Genomic DNA, 16,235 nt, shown 5'->3' with positions numbered 1-16,235 from the left:
TGAGTTTTCAAGGCAAACAAATAACTCACAGACACGGCTGTCTTACTGCTCGATTGGCCTGTGCGTGCTGACTTCACACCGCTGGCTCCACCGGACGTGTTTCCCCTTAGAAGGCATCAATTGGGGTTGCACATGGATCGCTTTTCACAGGAGTGGCATTTTCTTGCTGGTGTTATGAACAAGCCATAAAAAAATTAGTTTTAACCATACAGGAATAGGAGTCAGGACTAAAAGAAATGTACATACATACACATGCATGTAAACACACATGTACGCATATAAATACACACACGCACACATATCTAAATACATATTGTGAGGGATTAGCTCGGTGGCGGGTGTGGATGACCCCTTGGGGGGGGGGGGGTTCGTTACACAGGGAGATAGCCGAGGAGTAGTTGAAAACAACAGTCTATGGTTTATTCTTGCAATTTTCTTCACACAAGTGCAAGCATCAAAAACAGCATAATTCAAAACAAACATAAGATAAAATAAACCCTGGCCACTGTGGGCGTCTACCTTCACACACAGGAACCTACCTAGGGAGTCTGTCCCAACCTACTGCTGGGCAGACACTGCTGATCATACAGCAGACAATCAATAGTCCATTTATTTTCTCTTCACACAGAAAATGTTCATTTGTTTTTCTTCACACAGAAAAAATCCATGACCTCACCTTGAGAAGTCTTCAGCTGACTGCTCTCCTCAGCTCACACAGCCTCAGGAGGCAGCAATCAGCAGTCATCCTCTGGATAACTTATAGAGGCCTTAATTGCCTCATTCTGAACAGCTGAAGTCTTTTCAACGTCCTTACACCTTTCTGGCTACCTCTGCAGCCGACACCCTATAGTAATTGATGACTTTTCTAAACCAGGTGGAAATGTATCTCCTGTCTGTGACAACATCCACAGATTTACCTGACTTCCTGTCACAATATATACATATATAAACACACACAAAAATTTTACATACATACACACATATATACACACTCATATATAAACACACACATACATACACGCTCATACATAAACACACACATATAAACAAACACATACATACACACTCATTTATAAGTACACACATATATAACCCACACATACAGATAGCCTTTTTAAAAAGATAGCAGTACTTTGCCTTCAGTCTTCGTTCACACTGAGGGCAGTTTTGAAATCGTGCATGTCAGTGCGAGTTCAGGGGCGATTTGACAGACATCTGTGCTGGTTCCTGCACAGATGTCTATTGAAAATGCCCTTGAAGTCGCCAAAAGTAGAATTTTAGGAAACTGTTCAAGGAAATCTACAAGGGAACAAAAACTTCTGAGAGTGTTATTTGCCTGGATTCCCCAAAGCTTTTATTGGTTCCTCTGGTTTATTGGTTCCTCCAGGTCACCTCCACACCACTGCTGTCTCCTGCAATGACTTGAAGGTCAGCAGTAGGAACAAGTGAAAGCTGTAGGGAACACAATCCTTTGACACTCCCAGATATATCGGTTTCCAAGCACACATTGGCGGTGCTTTCTCAGGATTGGAACAGTGCCAGCAGGGTGGGCAGTGGGTAAGGCTAGTATGTGCATTGTCCTTTAGTAGTATGCCTTTGCTTAGAACATTTTTAATTGTGACAGAGTCGCTTTAAAGGAATTGTTGATGGGATCTGTCTATTAGAAAAATTATACTTTGCTTTACAGCAAAGTTATTCCTTGGTAAGCCTAGGTTCACACTAAATGTGGGTTTGAAATCATGCAAGTTCAGCTGAACGCGCACGATTTCAAACCGGCATTTCAATCTGACTTTGAGGAAAAATTGAGAGACATCTGTGGGGGTTCATGCACGGATGTCTATTGAAATCCCTCCCCGAAGTTGCCAACAGTAGTGCAGGAACTACATTTGAGAATAGGTGCAGTGCTGCAAAGTTGGCGTCGCACCAATTCCGGCGGTCCCATTGCCGGCAATAGGCGGCAATTTGGCATGTGATTTGATAGGTCAAATCATCCCGATGTGAATGGGGGCTCAGTGTTGCTACTTAAGTGGAATCAGCTGGATCTCTGAGTTGTGGGAGGGTCTCATGATGAACTTATCTTTACTCATCATAATAGCAGCCTGTAAGGAAAAATATAATCTAGAATAATTTTACTTACAACCCTGTTATTCACTATAAACACTTGCTTGTCTTTCGGGTGCTCTCATTGGCCAGAAAATGGTTGCTTATTTTTGAGGGCTGGCCTCAGCTCCAAAATCAGGAAAGTTGAGCTTTTGCTAACAAAATGATGGTAGCAACAGAGGGGCACACAGAATAAACAAATTCCTCCAGTCTCCCTTTAAGGTCTTTGTATTTGGGCCAGTAGCCACAAAACCTTTTCTACAGCTGCCGCTAATGAGCACTCAAAAGGGCACTGGACCGCACACTGGGCAGCAGGATTTGGCAGCACCAAAGCTGTAAATGAAATGAACTCTGTTCATCCAGCTTGTCTTCTTCATTTTATATCTCTGAAAACTGTGATCTTTCCATCTCTAAAGCTGCAACATGTTTTTCTCTGTTTACTGGAGTGGCATTTGGCTTGATTTGGCTATTTTTATACCCGTCATATTTGTTTACATGCTGTACAATGAAGAGGTGCGAGCAGAGTACATCTGGCACATTTGTTTTCCTGTTCCTGTTTGTTGTCAGATGACTTCTTTCTTTATCTATTTTTTTTTTTGTTTTTTTGCTTTCTACTTATGATCCACTTTGTTGCCTTTTCTAATTAGTATGATTTCAGTATTTGTGAGACATATGTGTTTTGCTGTTCACATTGTTTTTCCGATTTGCACACGTGCCTGGGGACTTAATGAACTAATAAAAAAAATGTTGTTTTTAGCTGCATGGTTTAATATCGATCTGTATTCAACTTTAGACTTATTACCAATTTGTCAAATGTTCACAAGACTAGGGATGAGTGGAGTGATTTTGGCAAAATTATTTTTATGTTTCAATATTTTTGTAGAATTTTCAAAATCGTAGACAAGTGTACAGAACATTTTATAGTTGTCAATACATTGTATGAGTTTTAGAATGTCTATCGCAGTGCTCACTTTAGAAACGCAACATAGTTGTATGTCTTTTGTTGGTGAATCAGTTCAAGGCAAACATTAACAATGTTGCCTCAACCAGGATGTGTTGCCCACCACCCCCAGCACCCCATTGGGAACAAACTGTATCCTGGGGCAGAGGACAACCTGCCCAGTCCCTAGCCTTTATTTCAACAGTATTCATTAAAGTTTCCAATGATCCTATGTCTAAATGGTTTGTCTTCATAACCTCCAACAGAAGGCGTTATATCATAATATATTTACTTAGGACAAAAAGTAGTCCACAATAACCAAAGAAGAGATGAAAAAAAAAAAGAAGAGGGTAGAGGAAAATAGAAATTAAATAAAGAGAAAAGAAGAAGATGTTGGTGTCCAGGTTTCAACCAGTAGCTCCTCCAAAGAAGGAGTCAGAATCAGAATCTCTCCCTCCTGATCATGAAGGCTCTGACAGGTATTTCATCCAAGGCTCCCATGTTTTACTAAAGATGGTTAACCTATCCTTAAGCACTTAGAGACCACCGCCGCAGATGTACGTCTGTAATTTGACGCTAAATACTGGGGTTATGGCAGCAGATAGCTGCCATAACCCCAATATTTTTGAAAACGGCGGGCGATCGGCTTTCAGGTAAGGGTGGTTCCAGTGGCAGATTCACCACGGGATCACCCTTTACGGTGCGGCGAAAGAGGTGCCCGCCGCGCCCCGGACGTTTTCCCCGCTTACCGGACCCGCCGGCAGCAGGGAAAACGATCCGGTCCTCTCTCCACACAGACAGGAAGTTGATTGAGGGCAAGATTGCCCTCACTCGACTCTATGGTCTTTCTAGGGCCGGAGCAGTCGTTGCCTAGCAACCTGCTTAAAGAGACGATTTTTTTAAACCCTTTTTTTTTTCTTTTTTAGTGTCCCTTTGAGATCTGAGGATTTTTTGACCCCAGATCTCACAATAAAGAGGTCCTGTCATAGCTATTTCTATTACAAGGAATGTTTACATTCCTTGTAATAGGAATAAAAATGATCACATTTTTTTTTTTTAAACTGTGTAAAAATCAAAAATTATAAATAAAATAAATAGGGGGAAAAAAAAATAAAGCGCACTCTCCCCGTTAGCTCGCACGCAGAAGCGAACGCATACGCAAGTCCCGCCCACATATATAAACGGTGTTCAAACCACACATGTGAGGTATTGGCACGATCATTAGAGCGAGAGCAATAATTTGAGCCCTAGACTTCCTCTGTAACTCTAAGCTGATAACCTATTTTTAAAGTGTCGCCTATGGGATTTTTAAGTACCAAAGTTTGTCGCCATTCCGCGAGCGTGTGCAATTTTGAAGCATGACATGTTGGGTATCTACTTACTCGGCGTAACATTATCTTTCACATTATGCAAAAAAATTGGCCTAACTTTACTGTTTTCTTATTTTTTAATTTAAAAAAGTGAAGTTTTTCCCAAAAAAATTGCGTTTGGAAGACCGCTGCGCAAATACGGTGTGATAAAAAATATTGCAACGATCTCCATTTTATTCTATAGGGTCTCTGAAAAATATATATATAATGTTTGGGGGTTCTAAGTAGTTTTCTAGCAAAAAAAAAATGATTTTAGCTTGTAAACACCAAGTGTCAAAAATAGGCCAGGTGGGTAAGTGGTTAAGAATGGCCACCATTCTTTGATTAATCATAATCCAGGTCAATTTAGCCTTCAGCAAATCAAATGGGATCACTGGCAACTGCCAGGAGCGAGCTATAGATATCTTGGCTGCAGTAAAGATGAAGGCGATTAGGCGTTTTGCATGTACCGAGATCCCCTGAACCGGCCTCCCCAACAAAGCCTGTTGTGGGGACTAAATGAAATTGTATGTGCGGATAAAAAAACTGCCTGACTTTTTTACATGTCCACCAAGTATGAAGACTTTTCCCTTCTCTCCACATCCTCAAAGCACCTGGAGGAGGCCCCACGGACAGTGGACGCCAATTTAACTGGGACCATATACCATTGCAAGAAAACTTTATAATTCGCCTCTATAAGAGAAGTGTTGATATATGATCTGGAGATGAGTTGGGCTAGCTTCCCCCACTCTCCCATGTCCAACTCCTCTCCCTAATCCTCCTCCCATTGAAGCATATATGGTAATTTAGTTGTTTCCTCACACAGGATATTATAAATTATAGATATATGGCCAGTGTGTTTATCCACTGAGCCACATAGATATTCCATGGGAGTTGAGGAAGTGATATCACCTATACCTCTTTTTCTGGCCTATTTTAGCTGGGAAATCCTAGGACGTGCGGAACGCGGTTAGTTTATGTCTAATCCCGGTGCCTCGCGCATGAGCACTCGGGAAAATTATTTTTAACCACTTCCATACCGGGTCAATTCTGGCACTCCGCTTCTACATGTAAAAAATCTTCATTTTTTTGCTAGGAAATTACTCAGAACCCCCAACATTATATATGTTTTTTTTTTAGCAGAGACCCTGGGGAATAAAATGACAACTTTTTATGTCACACAGTACTTGCGCAGCAATTTTTCAAATGCTTTTTTTTTTTGGAAAAAAAACCTGTTTAATTAACTAAATAAAAACAAAACACTAAAGTTTGCCCGATTTTTTGTATAATGTGAAAGATGATGTTACGCTGAGTAAACTGATACCTAACATGTCACGCTTTAAAATTGCACACACTTTTGGAATAGCGCCAAACTTTGGTATTTAAAAATCTCCAAAGGTAACACTTTAAAAAAATGTACAGGTTACCAGTTTAGAGTTACAGAGCAGGTCTTGGACTAGTATTGTTGCTCTCGCTCTAAGGTTTGCCCTGATACCTCACATGTGTGGACTGATTGTGGTTTACATAGTTGGGTGCGATGTAAGTATGCGTTCACTTCTGCATGCTTTTTTATTGTTTTTTTTTTTATTGTTTATTTTATTTTTACACTTTACCTTTAGGGCTCTTACACACGGCCGCTCCGTATGTCCGTAAATCATCCTATTTTTTTGCGGATGATTTGCGGACATAATGTAAGTCAATGGCATTGCGGATGTCAGCGGAATACCATCCGCTGACATCCGATTTTCTTCCTTTCAGTTCTGTTCCGTTTTTTGGAACGGAACAGAACCCTATTTTTCCTCCGTTCAAAAAACGGAAAGGAAGGAAAATCGGATGTCAGCGGTGTCATCCGCAATGCCCATAGACTTACATTATGTCCGCATATCATCCGCAAACGGATGGGATGATATGCGGACATACGGAGCGGATGACACAAATGTCATCCGCTCCGTGAAAAAAAAAAAAAAGTCCCGCAGCAGAGAAAAACAGCGGAGCGGCCGTGTGAAAGAGCCCTTAGTATTTTGTAAAAAAAATTAATGTTAACATCCCTTGTAATAGGAATAGTGCATAACAGGTCCTCTTTATGGAGAAATCTGGGGTCAATATGACCTCAGATCTCTCCTACAGGCTGGAAAACCTGAAAAAAATAAATAAAAATGATCTCAGCTCTCCAGCCGAGATCACAGTAGTATTTACAACTGCCAGGTCGGGTGTGACGTCATAATGTCACGCCTGGGCCTCCAAGAGTCATAGAGACTGCCGGGGACAATCTGGTCCTCGGTATTCTCTATGGTGTTCTTCCACCGCAAGTGGATTCCTTCTCCGGCTGGCCGATCTCACAGGAGAGTCGGTAATAGCACCGGAGGGCTATGATTGTTCTTATGGTGAAGAGAATTGCCGGCTGAAAGAAAAATGATATCTGAATGACGTCAAGTGGTATGGAAGTGGTTAAAAGAGAAATTTAGATTAAAAAAAACAATACATCAGATCGGTGTTGGCGCTGTCAAGAGGAAATAGGTACAATGATACACATATTTTGGACTTGTTCTAAGATAGGAGGATTCTGGGAGGAAATTAGAAGAATAATGCAGAAATTGACGGAGGTAGAGATCCAAATGGATCCTGCCTTCTTCTTATTACAGGTATCAACAATGTCAACAAAAAAATACAAAAGATCAATAATAAGTCACTTAGCAAATGCAGCTAGATTATGTATCCCTTTGGGATGGAAAAAAAATACTCCACTCTCTATAAGGGATTGGATAGAGAAAGTGGAGGAAATAAATAAAATGGAAGATCTGACCCTAACAGCAAATCATAATAGAGAGAGATATAGACAGACATGGGAGGGATGGAATGTATTCATCCTCTCTGAAGAAGGGAAGACTCTTAGAGAGTAAAGTAATAAGGAAGTTCGAGAAGTTTGCCATTGGAATTGAGAAGAAGAAGAGGGGGAGGGTTCGGGGTTTTTTTTTTTTTGTTTTTGTTTTGTTTTTTTGTTTAGGGGAGTGGTGGTATAGTTGCTTATTATTTATGGGGGGAAGAAAGGGTAGGGAGGGGTAAAAGAAAGAGAAATGGAAAGGTAGGTTGAAGTAAGAGGCTGTATTGTATAAAAAATTACATTTCATTGGAAAAGAGAGAAAACAGGCCACGATAAGTTAGGATGGGGATAAAGATAAATATTTCTACTCCTAAATGTGCATTTTCTTGTTTATATTACTTTAGTTGGCTGTTATCTTATGAAATGTAAAATGTAAAATCCTTTTCATTTTCTAATAAAATTAAAATTTGATAAAAAAAAAACAAAACAAACAATCATACTCACCTATGTGGCTGCAGCATCAATCCAATGCTGCAGCTGTCCCCTGCCAGCTCTAAGACCAAGAACCAAATTATTACATGACTGCTGATCACTCAGTTCTTGGTCTTCAATGAGCAGAGTGCCCTGACTGTCAGTCAGTGGCTCTGTACACTGCCCCACCAGCGCTCACTGGAGTTCTGGGCTGTGTAGGGGATGGGAGAGGATGGCTCAGGCTCTCAGCACCATGCTGGGAGGCAGAGCCAGCTGCCAGTCAGGCATCTGGATGGATCCTGACATTATTTTTGGAATCTATGCAGAGCCTGAATCGGCTCTATGACATCAGCTGACAGCTGATGGCTAAATCTGGGTCAAAGGAGTGGAAAAATAAGTGCACTCCTAAGGCCCTTTTCACACAAGCGGACCGTTCAGATTCATCTGTCTGTTTTTCAGGCGGATCTGAAAGGATGCCTCATGCATCTCTATGGGGCATCGGATGTCAGCGACATTCTTCTCTATGGGGGAATTGGATGAGAACGGACAGGCGGTCCATTCTCATCCAATTCCCCCATAGAGAAGAATGGGGACCTGACAGCTGTGTCTCCGCACACGGCGCATAGACACAGCTGCCATCTGCCTGCTCAGCGGGGGGGGGTTCGGTGGATCGATCCCCTACTGAGAAAAACGGAGTCCGCCGACGGACTACCTTGTGTGAAAGGGGCCTAAGACTCACATGAGAAGTATGGCCAAAAAAGCTTTGGCCGCACTTCTCCTTTAATCTTTGATGAGATTTTTACAAAGCTCAAAGTTTAAATCACCATGCTATTCAGGTAAAATATGCTTACAAAAAAACATTTTTTTTAGTTTATTTAGAGGAAGTGTTTTTTTTTTTTTAATGGACATTTATTTTATTTAATTTTTGTAGTTGTGATTTTTTTCAGATTTTTGTGTCTGTCCATTTCAACATTTTGACATTTTTACCTTTTCTGCAAGAAAAAATATCTTTAAAAATTTAGGCTGATGAGGGGCAATTATTTAGCACAAGAGCTGGTCCACAGTAGTTAAAAGGACATTTTTATAAACCACAGGAGCTATTCAAAGCCTACTGTACCATTAAACACTCTTAAAAGAATTACAACCTAATATCACCTTCCCTATTAACTTCATTACATTTTTCATTACATTTTTCTGAAATCTTAATTTTTGGCAAAATTGTAGGTAGATGAGAACTTTCATTTTTACTCATCCTTAGGTAAACATTTGCTAATATTACAAACACAAGATGATGGAATTCTTGAGGTACAAATGCAGCATTCATTGAATTAAAGCAATTGTAAATGCAGAAGGTTTCCACCTTTATGCATTCTCTGCATTAAGGTAAAAAAACCCTCCTTGTGCAGCAACCTCACCAGGCCCCTCTCCCCCCTAAATACATACTTGAGCCCGATCTCGATCCATTGCTGTGTCTGAGAGCACTGGCTCTCTCTACTCAATTGCCATTGGGGTAGCAACAGAAGTAATTGGCTCCTGCTGCTGTCAAATACAGCCTGTGAGGAAAGAGTGGGGGTGGGGTTTATCCACGTTGTGGGTATCTGTAGACACATACATTGTGGCTCGGGACTGAGCCAGCATGAGTGCCCCCATAGCAAGAAAAGGAGGAATGAGCCAGGAGCACCAGTGGGGGACCCCAGAAAAGGAGGCTCTGGGCTGCTCTGTGCAAAACCATTACCGAGCAGGTAAATATGACATGTTTATTATAAAAAAAAAAAAAATGGGTTTACAATCGCTTTACCTATTTTTCAACAAAAATATTTGTTGCAATAACCGAAAACAACAAAATGCTGAACCCCGCTACAAAATAACACTAATAGGAAAATATAAGCAGATTATACTAACACTATCGGGTTGATTTACTAAAGGCAAATAGGCTGTGAACTCTGCAAGCGCAGTTGCTTCAAAGCTTAGCAAATTAGATGAAGCTTCACTTTGCAAACAATACCCAAACACAAGGAAAATAAAATGTAAAAAATACATTTTTGCTTGTGCATGATTGGATGATGGAAGTCATCTCAATAATTAAGAGTGTTTTCACTTGCAAAGTGCACAGTCTATTTTTGTTTAGTAAATCTACCCCTATGTATAAAATCAACAACATGCACTGTTTTTTTTTTTGTAAGGGAAGCACAGCATATAGTAATAGCAATAGCAATAACACTTACATCTGCTAGAATCTCTCTTTATAGAATCCACCCAATGTCCATGCACTGATGAAATCACGTCAAGACAAGAGTGGGAAGTAATATACTGTGATCCAGTCAGGCTTCATTATTCTACAAACAGTGTCATCCCAACATATTTCAGGCCCTGGAATCGTGAGAAAGACAGGAACATACAAAAAGATGACACTCTCACATTCATTGCTGGTAATGATAGTATCAGAAGATTTTGCAAGTCATCAATTTTTAATTGTGCATCACAGAATTGCAGGCAGACATGATTTGGCACAAGCTGGATAAAACCTGCCACATGAAAATACGCAATTTGTGATTCGCTTGATTTAAGAATTGATTCCCCCACTATCATAACTATCATAACTCCAACCTTAACTAGATGGGAAAGAGGGACACAGTGGGGTTGACTTACTAAAACTGGAGACTGTAAAATCTGGTGCAGCTGCGCATGGTGGCCAATCAACTTCTAACTTCAGCTTGCTCAATTAAGCTTTGACAAAAATAACCTGGGCGCTGATTGGTTTCTATGTAGCGCTGCACCAGATTTTGCACTCTCCAGCTCAAAGCTCACACCCCTACCACAACCCTCATTATGTGCACCACAAAGAATTTCTATGCAAAAAATGATTGGTTAAAAAGACTTCACCACCACTTTTTCTTTTTACTGACTTTTCAAAAGAGGTTGGGTTAAAGGGTTAATGTAACATCATCATTTTGATAAATAGTACATTTTTAATGGAGGTCTATACATCTGACCAAAAAGAGGGACAGAAAAAAAGACAGGGGGACTTGAGGGCCTGTCACAGTGAAGCATTACAACCATGGCGATCTATTGAAGGTCCACTGAAAGGTATCCGTTCCTGACTCACAATCTCATTTTGTTGCAGCACGTCTGTTCATTTTCCATAGCTGCGGAGTCGCTGACTAAGCTCCAGAGGGGAGCGCTTTCCGAGCCAGCACCGAGGTAGCCAAATAAATACCTTCATTACGCATTCTGAAAACGTACAAGATTTTAACAGCCTCCAGCACACGCTTCATTGGTCTGCAGATTTAAACATTACACATCACCAGAACGATCTGTGTGCAGGAGCTTGTACAGTAAATGGGGGTTACAGCAGGTGTAGACATCTCTATGTTTGATTTTCATCCTGTCATCCTATGGCAGTCCCTGTCAACAGCTGCCTCTAAATTGTAAAAAGAAAACAATTCAAGCATACCTGCATGTGGTGTGGGGTGAATCACATATAGAGGAAATACATTAAAAAAAAACAGTTGACTCTTTAGCTTTTAGAGATTCTAGTAGAGAGACTAATGAATGTCCTTGCAGAAGTCAATCAGTGAGGATGTTGACTGAACTTCTAGTATATGGCCAAGAGCTGAGTGGAACTAGGAGGAGGGCCAGGATGACTGGGGGCCTGCAGTAGAGGAAGAGTATTAGTGAGGTGATTTAAAATAATGCATTCTGTTTACCAGATTGAAGAGTTCAAGGCAGAGGGTATGTCCTGTAGTGGGTTGTTTTAAGGAAATCTTTTCGAATATGATGCTTTTGTTCGCATGGCTGTTCCTTTTGATTTACCGCTAGTATTTCCCCTTTGGGTATTATCCCCAAAAAAGAACATAATAAGTTACGCCTCATTCGTCACTTGTCGCATCCTAAAGGGGGTTCAGTGAATGATGGCTTTGATCTGGAGCTTTGCACAGTGTCCTATACTTATTTTGATATGGCAGTGTCGTGGGTTCGTAGGTATGGTTAAGGTTCCTTGTTGGCCAAGACCGATCACAGTTGTTGCCTTCTGCTGGGGTGCAAATGGCAAGGGCAGAATTTTTGTTGATAGATGTTTACCATGTTTTCTCTTGGTCAAGTTGAATTTTGCTTGTTGCAGTATGTCCATGGGCCAGGTTTTTTGTAGACAAAAACCTGTCTGCTACAGCTGCTACAGTTGTCATTAAGGCGCCACATCCTTATATTCGACTGGGGCAGGATCAACGTGAGGACATGTGAGTGTAGGATTAATTTCTGGTTTCTTACAATGGTTGCTCTCTTTGGCAGGAGCAGGTGATTTACAATTTTGATCTAAAACTGTTCACTGACACGACGGGCTCTGCTGGCTATAGAAACCTACTGTCAGGGTTGTTAAGGTACTGGTTAAGTGCGCAATTTGGCTGTTCTGGAGCTGTTTTGCAATGTACTCTCCATTTAATTGTGCACATTCCAGGAGTTGATAACTCAGTGGCTTGTCTCATTTCCAGAGGGACAAATTCTGTTGGTTGGCACTGGAAGCAGGGCAGTGCGGTATTCCATGCCCAAAGCATCTGTGGAGCATTGCATTGCTGCTTCCATGTTCACAATTTGTCATTCGGTATGTGCGTCATTTTGGTCCTCATACTACAGAGTGTCGCAAAAATGGAGCGATCTGGTGAATGAAGTATGGGGGTGTTCTCGTGAGGACGATAATGTACATGTATTAGATAATTATAATTATAGATAGACCGCGCTAAAAAACTATAAATAGTGCAAAATCACACATTAAGAGAATTGTGCAAAACAAGTGTTAGCAAAGTTCGTTATGTGGAAAATGAAAAAAGGAGTAGTCCCATATATATATATGTGAATGCTTCTCCTTGGGAGGTCCACACATCAAAGCCGATAAATATAGGAAATTTTTCAGCTATGTGAGGAAGGAAGAGGAACAAGCTTCTCATGGTGTAGTGCGTTTAAAACAAGTAGTTTAATAAAACATAATCACAGTTACAGAAATCACCATTCAGCCGAAGCGGCTAGGCAGCAACTTGACTCATGCAGGGGATGCCGTTCCACGTTCCACCTGTGTTCCAGAAACCGGAAATGACGTATTGCGTATCCAGGAGTGATGCGTTTCGTCAGCAAGCGTCTGACGTCATCAGGGGTCGTATGATCGCAAACGTCAATTCCCTTCGTTATATAAACCATGTCCAAAATAGATAGCACTCTAGTTCAATCTTCCACCTGGATGGATCCAATGGCTGATATAAATCATCCGCTATTAACTACAAATATTTGGCTCCGAAACAGCCCAGATATTTTAACCAGAGATTGCAAATTATGAATAATACCAATGTGGTCGTCCCACAAAAAGGGAAGATGACCAAAATAGAAATTGGATAAATGGCCATCTAGTGGTGGAATATAAATTAACAAGAACTGGATAGGATGTGCATGACTATGAATAGCAGTAAATACATAAAATATGTAAAAATACACAAAAAATGCATAAAAAGTATTTAAAAATATTAGAAAATGTTAAACAATAAATAAATACAAGCTCCAACAACTTAGATGATTTTACAGCCTGTGGAGCATACTGTATGTAGTAATTCCAACATAAATACCAATGTTTATTAACAAAACTATTATGCTCAAATGTCACAGTCTTTCAATAATTATAAATATAGCAATTTAGGTAAATATCAATGTTCATGCCCATAGGATACAGGGAATCCATTTTAAAAATCCATTCAGTTTCATTTTTGGAGATTTTTTGGGTCTTGTCCCTCCCCTCTCCAGTGTTGTTCAATTCTATCTATAACACAAAAAACTAGACCACTAGGGTCCCAATTATGATGGATTTTAAAGTGCTTAGATAAACTGTGCTTCGGGAAATCCTTTTTGATGTTATTAATGTGTTCGTTGATTCTAATACACAATTTCCTTGTCCTCCCGATATATTGCAACCCACACGGACAAGTGATGAGACACGTCATATGAGTGGATTGACAGGTAATGAATTTTTTTACTTTATATGTTTGCCCTGTACTTTTAGACTGAAAGGAAGTGTTTTTTCTCAATTTATTATTAATGGTTTTGCAGGACTTGCATCTCCTGCAGTGATAAAAGCCTGTTTGGTCCAAAAAAGTGACCTTTTTAGCAGGTGAACCGGGGTTTTTTTGCGATAGATGAAAGTTGGTCTTTTTTAAAAAGACTATTCAAAATTTTGTCACGCATTAGAATAGTCCAGTGTTTATGGACAATAGACTCAAATGCTCTATGGTCTCAATTAAAATTAGTGAGAATCGCCATTTCCCCTATATCATTGGTTTTCTTAGGTTTAGCAGCTAACAATTCTGCTCTCTACATATTTTTCACTTCCTGTTGTACAAGTTGCAAAGTACTCTGATGGTAACCTTTTTCCAAAAATCTATCAACTAGCAAATTTGATTGTTCTACATAATCTTTCTCTTGTTTACAGTTTCGTCGGATTCGCATGAATTGTCCTTTTGGTATGGCTCCCAGCCATCTGGGGTGGTGGCAGCTCTTAGTCGGGATGTAACTATTTCTGTCAGTTTTCTTGAAAAAGGTCTTGGTACTCAATTTCCCATTATATTTTTCCATGTTTAAGTCCAAAAAATCCCACATTGCTGTGAATTTAAGCCCAAAACTGTTCCTATTAATTATTTTGATGAACCGGATTAAGGCTTCCTCTGATCCATTCCAGAGAATCAGCAGATCATCAATTAATCTTTTATATAGAACCAAGGAAGGTTCACACACAGAAACAAATTCCTGCTCCTCCCATTGACCTAGCAATATGTTGGCCACGCTGGGTGCATATTTGACACCCATGGCCACTCCCCTAATTTGATTATATTAGGAGCCATTATGCCAGAAATAGTTGTTACTCGTGGCTAAATTCAAAGAGTTACAAATAAATTCCTTTTGTGGCATTTTTAAATCTGACTTGGTGTTAAGTGCAGTGAGAGTAGTATCCAGTATATCCTAGTGTACAGTGATTCAACATCAATGGTAACAAGCAGAGTATCATGCTGTACAGGGGTGTTTTCTAATATATTGATAAGATGTTTGCTGTCTTGTAGAAAGGACGGGTAAAGTGGTACTATAGATTGCTAAAAGTAATCTATATATTCACCTACCCTAGAAAAAAACAAAGTCAATGCCACTAATCCCAGAGGATTGACCTTATTTTTGTGTATTTTTGGCAATTGATACGTAATTGGTAATCTCGGAGCATCGGGTACCAAATACCGGGCCACTTTTTTTTAGAAAGAATGTCATACCTCATTTTAACAAGGCTTTTCAATTTTTACTTCAACATATTAGTTGGATTCTTTTTTAATTTCTTATACATTACCTGATCCACAACTAATCAATCTAATTCCTTGTAGTAATCCTGTTTTTTAAGTACCACAATTCCTCCTCCCTTGTCCGCCATCCTAATTACTATATTTTTCCTTTCCTCTAATTCTTTGATTCCTTTATGAAGGTCACCCTTCCTATAGGATTTCTTCAATCTCAATTTTCTAATATCATGCTCCACCATAGATTTAAAAACTTCCACAAATTGATTAGAAAATGTTGGTGGGTTAAAAGTGGATCGATTTCTCAAACCACTATCTTTATAGGCTCTATTCTCATCATGTCCTAAGGGCAGTTTCTCAGTGAAATGTTTTTTTTAAACTTAAGTTTCCTCACAAATTTTTCAATATCTATAAGGTATTATGATTTTCCTGCTAGATATGATCAAACTCAGTGAACCATTCTTTATTTAATTCAGGATCAAGAAGTCCATCATTAGGACCTAGATCCCATCCCAAACGTCTAGGGGTCATATTGGCTTTAAGATATTGCTCCAATGTGGCTATGTCCCACCAAACACGTGTTTTGTTTTCTAAAGTATTTTTTTTGTACATGTATAGTTTTATTTTATTGGCAGGAATTTTGAATGAGGTGTGTCTGTCTCTGCTATGTCTCAGAAGTTGGCTGGTCTGGTTTTCATGTTTAAGTTGTCAGGTCACAGAGATGTTACTAAGGTTTTTTTCTGGCAGACTATGTGGAATTATAGGAAGGGTCGCTCTGTGGCGGACGCTTGAAGCCTGGTTTCATTTTAAGTTCTTGGTGCTGTAGTGGGTCACTTGGACAGGGTTTGTTCTTCCACCTATGAGGTTGCTTTGTTCTGGGCCGTCTTTGTGCTGCCCTTTTTTGGGGCTTTTCGGGTGGGGGATGGAACAAACATAGTGAGGGTGGTTTAACCACTTGCCGGCCGCTCACATTTCTGCTACTGCAGCAGAGCGGCTCGGCTGGGTCTGGCGACGTAGACCTACATCGCCAGATACCTCCCTACACAGCGGGAGTTGGGCCAGGGAAGGAGAGGCGATAATCATCGCCTTTCTTCCCTGATCGTCGGGGAAAGACTGAGGAAATCCGCCCACTTGTGTAAACAAAGCGGGCTGATCTCCTTTGTGACAGGCAGGGACAGATCACAGGATTCAGCATAGCTGAACCTGCGATCTGTGTCTGTGTCACACAACCCCCTCCCCCCACA

Source organism: Pelophylax lessonae, assembly GCF_965119305.1.
Source record: "Pelophylax lessonae genome assembly, chromosome: 7".
NCBI lineage: Eukaryota > Metazoa > Chordata > Amphibia > Anura > Ranidae > Pelophylax > Pelophylax lessonae.
Note: the sequence above shows the minus strand (reverse complement) of the source record.